The sequence below is a fragment of the Propithecus coquereli genome, unplaced genomic scaffold, assembly GCF_000956105.1.
Source record: "Propithecus coquereli isolate 6110/MARCELLA unplaced genomic scaffold, Pcoq_1.0 Scaffold449, whole genome shotgun sequence".
Lineage (NCBI taxonomy): Eukaryota > Metazoa > Chordata > Mammalia > Primates > Indriidae > Propithecus > Propithecus coquereli.
The window spans coordinates 1,506,684-1,512,269 of NW_012150274.1; the positions used below are offsets into that span (position 1 = coordinate 1,506,684).

The 5,586-nt window shown below is 42.5% G+C and overlaps 1 protein-coding gene across 1 annotated transcript in view; it reads left to right on the forward strand.

Annotated features, from left to right (window-relative positions):
• The window catches only part of EHMT1 (euchromatic histone-lysine N-methyltransferase 1), a 226,780-nt gene that overhangs the window by 76,833 nt on the left and 144,361 nt on the right, over window positions 1–5,586 (forward strand). The window lies entirely within an intron of this gene.

Genomic DNA, 5,586 nt, shown 5'->3' on the forward strand with positions numbered 1-5,586 from the left:
TTTGTTTAGGACGTTTGTATCTACATTCCTAAGAGATATTTGTCTATAGTTTTCTTGTGATATCTCTATTTTTTTGTGTCAGGGTAACGTTGGCCTCATGGAGTAAATTGGGGAGAGATCCCTCCTCTTCCGTATTTTGAAGGAGTTTATGAAAATTGATATTAATTATTTTTTATTTCTTTTTAATTAGAGACAGGGTCTTCCTCTGTTTCCCAGGCAGTGGCTCAATCATGACTCACTGTAGCCTCAAACTCAAGTGATCCTCCTGCCTCAGCCTCCTAAGTAGCTGAGAGTACAGGTGCATGCCACTGCGCCCAGATAATTTTTCTACTTTTTGTAGAGATGGGGGTCTTTCTATGTTGCCCAGGCTAGTCTCAAACTCCTGAGGTCAAGTGATCCTCCTGCCTTGGCCTCCCAAAGCATTGGGATTACGGGCATAAGCCACCATGCCCGGCCCATTTCAGGTGTGTGTACATCAGGGTTATTACATCTTTGTGACAAATTGACCCTTTTATTACTGTGGGTATTTTCCTCCCCCTGGTAATTTCCCTTTGCCTGCAGTCTGCTTAGTTTAATAGGTATATTGCTATTCCAGCTTTCCTTGGCTTATGTTTTGCATGGTATATTTTTTTGTCGTGCTCTTACATTTAACCTATTTATGTTTAAATGAGTTTCCATGCAGTGTCATTTCCCAGCCAACTAAAGAAATTTAATTAGCATCATTTGTTGTGTTTTTCTGTTGGTGACTAATTTTCTCAGCCGTTGTCCGAAAAGCATATGTTGGAAGGATGTTGTGGTGGACGGCGTGGAATTCTGGGTTAACACGGGTGGCCCTCTGCACCCACAGGGTTCACGTCGTGGATCCAACCGACTGTGGGTCAGAACCCGAGGGTGCGCGGGGCCGACTCCAGGCCTCGCCACCCAGCAGTGTAGCGATGTCGTTCCCTGGCTTTCTGACTGGCTTAGTTTTTAACTAGAATCTGTGGTCATTTTACTCTTTTTCTCCATGTGTGATGTTTCTTGTCTGCTTTAAGATTTTATCTCTGTCACTGATTTTCAACAATTTTATTATGTTGTGCATTGGTTTGGTTTGTTTGTGTTTACCTTGCTTGGAGTTCACTAGCTTCTTGGATCACTGATTTTATAGTTTTCATCAAATTTGGAAATATTTGGCCAAAATAAATTTTCAAATACATTTTCCTTTCTCTCTCCCATTTGGTCACTCCGGGTGTGTGTCAATCAGACTACTTCAAATGGTCCCACAGTCCACTTAGGCTCAACTCACTCACCTGTCGGCCGTTTTCCCCCTTGTGCTCTATTTCGCGTGGATTCTGGGGATGCGTCTCCAGGTTCTCTGGGCATTGGCGTCTGACTGTCAGTCTTGCTGCGTGGTAGGCGAATTTCAGATGCTTTCCGTCAATTCTGTTTGGATCGATGGGTGCGGGATAGCGTCTGCGTTCGTATTTTGTGTTTCTCCCCTACGTAGTGTGTGTGTTTTCCTTTAAGTATGGCACAGTGCTACAACAGCCTTACCATTCCCGTCTGCTCGGTCCGGTCCGTCGTCTGTTCTCCCTGGGGGACTACTGACTGACTCTTTTCTTTGTTATGGGTTCTCCTGCCTTTTTGCATATGTAGTAATTTTCGGTTGTTTGGTATTGTTGGTGGGTTGAATATGATGTTGGATTTGGTTCTTTCTCAAAAAAACAAGATTGCTGGACTTTTCTAAGGTACATCATTCATTCTCTTGCAGATAAATTGCTCTCTTTTTGGTCTCTTTGTAGGCATTTATAGCCTGAAATAGAGTAACCTTCAGTTCAGGGGGTGCTCTGTTGTTGTTGTAAAGAGATTTTACTCAGGTCTCAGAGCCCGACTTCCAGGCATTAGCCACGTGGGGGTCTCTGCTGGATGCCCAGCGTGGTAGCAGAGAACTCTCCTTTTCCGCGGTCGGGTTTCTGTTTCAGCTCACATGAGAGACTCAGTGTTGAGTCTTCTGACTCATGAACAAGGTATGTTTCTCCGTTTATTCAGTTCCTAAAAAAATTTTTCTTAGGCACACATTGTATTTCCCAGTGTATAGGCCTTGCATCTTTAATTATTTCACATTTTCTTCTGCTCTTATAAATTATGTGTTTAACATTTTATTTACCAGTTCTCCATTGCTGGTATATATAGACTTGAGACTTAGCTTTTGTAATTAACTTTATTTTGGGATAATCGTAGATTCACATGTAATTTTAAGAAGCAATGCAGAGAGAGCTCATGTCCTGTACCTCTTTCCACCAGCAGTGACGGCTCACAAAGCTGAAGCCCAGCATCCCAGCAGGCTGTCGACGTGGGTTCTGTCTCCCATCTCGTTCACGTTTTGCCGGTTTTGTTCGCGCGGTGTGTGTGCATGTTCGTCACAGTGCGGGCTGGCGTGGCCACCACCACAGTGGCGACACGCGGGCCCTTCCTGGTCTTGCGTGAGTGCTCCACCTTGCACCCTCACATCCCTCCTCTCGTTTTTATTTTCTGGCAACCGTTAGTCTGTTCTTCATTTCCGTAGATTTGTCTGTGTAAATGGTTTCATATACCAGGCAGCCTTTTTGGATTGATTTATTTTTTCACTTGGCACAATCCCCTGGGGATTCATTCATGTTCCTTCACATATCGGTAGTTTGCTCCTTTTCATTCCTGAGCAATGTTCCATAGTGTGAATGTACCGCGGTTTGTTTAACCAGCTGCTCCTGGGAAGATGTGGGTGGTTTCTATTTCTTATCTTTTGTTAAGAAGTGGAAGCTGCAGCGAACATGCGTGCACACATTTTTGTTGGATATAAGTTTCATTTCTTTGGGGTGAGCGCCCGGGAGTGCGATTGCTGTTGTGTGGTGAGTGAACGTTCAGCTGTGTGAGAACCTGCTGACTTGTTTTCCAGAACAGCTCTCTGACATTCCCATTCCCCGGCAACTCTCAGCCAGTCCACGTGGGGTCCGGTTTCTCCACGTGCCATTGCCGTCCATCTTTAGAATTACAGCCGTCATGCTGGGTGTGGAGTGGTATTTCATTGTGGGTTAGATGTACTGCTGTTTAGTTTTGAGAATTCTTTATATATTCTAGATACTAGTCCTTTTTCAGATATATAATGAGCAAATATTTTTCTCCCCGTCTGTAGCTATCTTTTCATCCTCTTCACATGGGCTTTTGCAGAGCAGAAGTTTTTAATTTTGATAAAATCCCATTTATCAGTTTTTCTTTCTTGTACTTGTGGTGTCAAGGCTAAGACTCTTTGACTAATCCTCGATCTCAAAGATTTTTTTTTTTTTGAGACAGAGTCTCATTCTGTCACCCGGACTAGAGTGCAGTGGTGTCATTGTAGCTCACTCTAGCCCCAAACTCCTGGGCTAAAGCAATCCTTCTGCCTCAGCCTCCTGAGTAGCTGGGACTACAGGTGTGCACCACCACACCCAGGTAACTTCTCTATTTTTAGTAGAGATGGGGTCTTGCTCTTGCTCAGGCTGGTCTCGAACTCCTGACCCCAAGCGATCCTCCTGCTTTGGCCTCCCAGCCAAAGTTTTCCAAGATATGTTTCTCAAAGTTCTGTAGTTTTATTACGTACCTTTATATTTCTTTTCCATTTTGAGTTAATTTTTATATAAGGTGGGAGGTTTAGATCAAGGTTCATTTTTATAATATATCTTGTGTTCTGTAACCTTCCCAAACTCAGTCACCAGTTCTAGTACCTTTCATACAGGGTCCTTTGGATTTTCTACGTACGGGATCGTGTCAACTATGAGTCAGTTTTGCTGATTCTTTCCAGCCTGAATGCTCTGTTTTTTGTTGATTGCCCCAGCCGGAACCTTCAGAATTCTGTTAGTGAGAGTGTACATCCTTATGTTGTCCTGACGTTTAGGAGGGAAGGAAACATCAGTCTTTCACCAGTAAGTCTGGTGTGAGCTGTAGGTTGTACATGGGTGCCCTTTGTCAGCTTGAGGGAGTTTCCTTCTTTCACTGTGATAGTTCGCTTAGAGTTTTTATCTGAAATGGTTGTTGTCAAATGATATTTTCTGAATCTCTTGAGAAGATAATTTATTTTTCTCTTACTTTGTCAAATTAGTGAATTAGATCACTTGGTCTATGTGTTTGTATGTTTGGTTTGTTTTAAGAGATGAGGTCTTGCTCTGTCACTGAGGCTGGAGTGCTGTGGCATCATCGTAGCTCACTGCAGCCTCCTACTCTGGGCTTAACTGATCCTCCTGCCTCAGCCTCCCGAGTAGCTGGGACTACAGGCGTGTGCCACCACAACTGGTGATTTTTTCTATTTTTTTGTGGAGACAGGGTCTCACTATGTTGCCCAGGCTGATCTCAGAACTCCTGGGCTCAAGCAGTCTTCCCACCTCAGCCTCCCAGAGTGCTGGGATTATAGGTGTGAGCCACAGCATCCGGCCCAATTGGTTTGTTTAAATATTAAACCAACTCTGCCTTTCTGGGATAAACCTCACTTACACTGTTTATATTATCTTTTAAAGTATACTTTGGATTTGATTTATTATAATTTTGTTTAGAATGTTTACATTTATGTTAATTAGGGATATCAGTCTGTAGGTTTTTTTTTTTCTTGCAGTGTCTTTCTTTGCTTGGTTTTGGTATCAGGGTGTGACCTCAAAGAATAAGATTCATCAGTTTTGTTCACTGTGTTGAAAAAACAACTTTTGGTTTCATTGATTTCCTCTACTTTTCTGTTTCATCAGTTCTCACTCTGATTTATATTATTTTCTTTCTTTTGCTTGTTTGGGGTTTAATTTACTTTTTTTTTTCCCTCTAATTTCATAAGGATGCTGAAGACTTCTTCCCTGACACGGGTGCTTAGGGCTACACATTCCTTTTTTTTTTTCTTTTTTCTTTCTTTTTTTATTTCAACAGATTTAGGAGTAGGAGTGGTTTTTGGTTACATGAATGAATTGTGTAGTGGTGATGTCTGGGCTTTTAGGGCACCTGTCCGCTGAATGGTGCATGTGTATATCCAGCAGGTGACGTTGCCCTTCAGGTGTTGCTCAGTGACCTCCCACTCCTTCTGGTGGACTGTGTTTTCATTTTCTTTCAGTTCAAAATGCTCTCTAATTTCTCTTGATTTCTTGTTTGTCCCATGGTTTATTTAGAAGTGTATTGTTTAGTTTTCAAATGGTTGGGGATTTTACTAGATCTCTTTTTGTTATTGATTTTAAATTTCATCCTGTTGAGCTCAGAAAACATACTTTATTCTGACTTCAGTCATTTTAAATGTACTGAGACTCGTCTCACATCTTCACTATGGTCTGTCTTGGTAAGAGTTCTGTGTGCCCTGAGCGGGAGGTGTCTGCTGTTTTGGGGGGGTGGTCGGTAGTACCTGGTTGGGTCAGGTTTGTTGGCAGTGTACTTCAGCCTCACTGATTTTCTACTTGTTCTATCAGTCATGTAGGGAGGGGTGCTGAAATCTGTGACTACAATTTCGGAACTTTTTATTTCCCCTAGCAGTTCCATTGGTGTTTGGCTCCAGTACTTTGAGGCCCTTTTATTATATATTCTTTTTTCTGTAATCTGCTGTGCTATTAAAGTAGCCACTCCAACTTT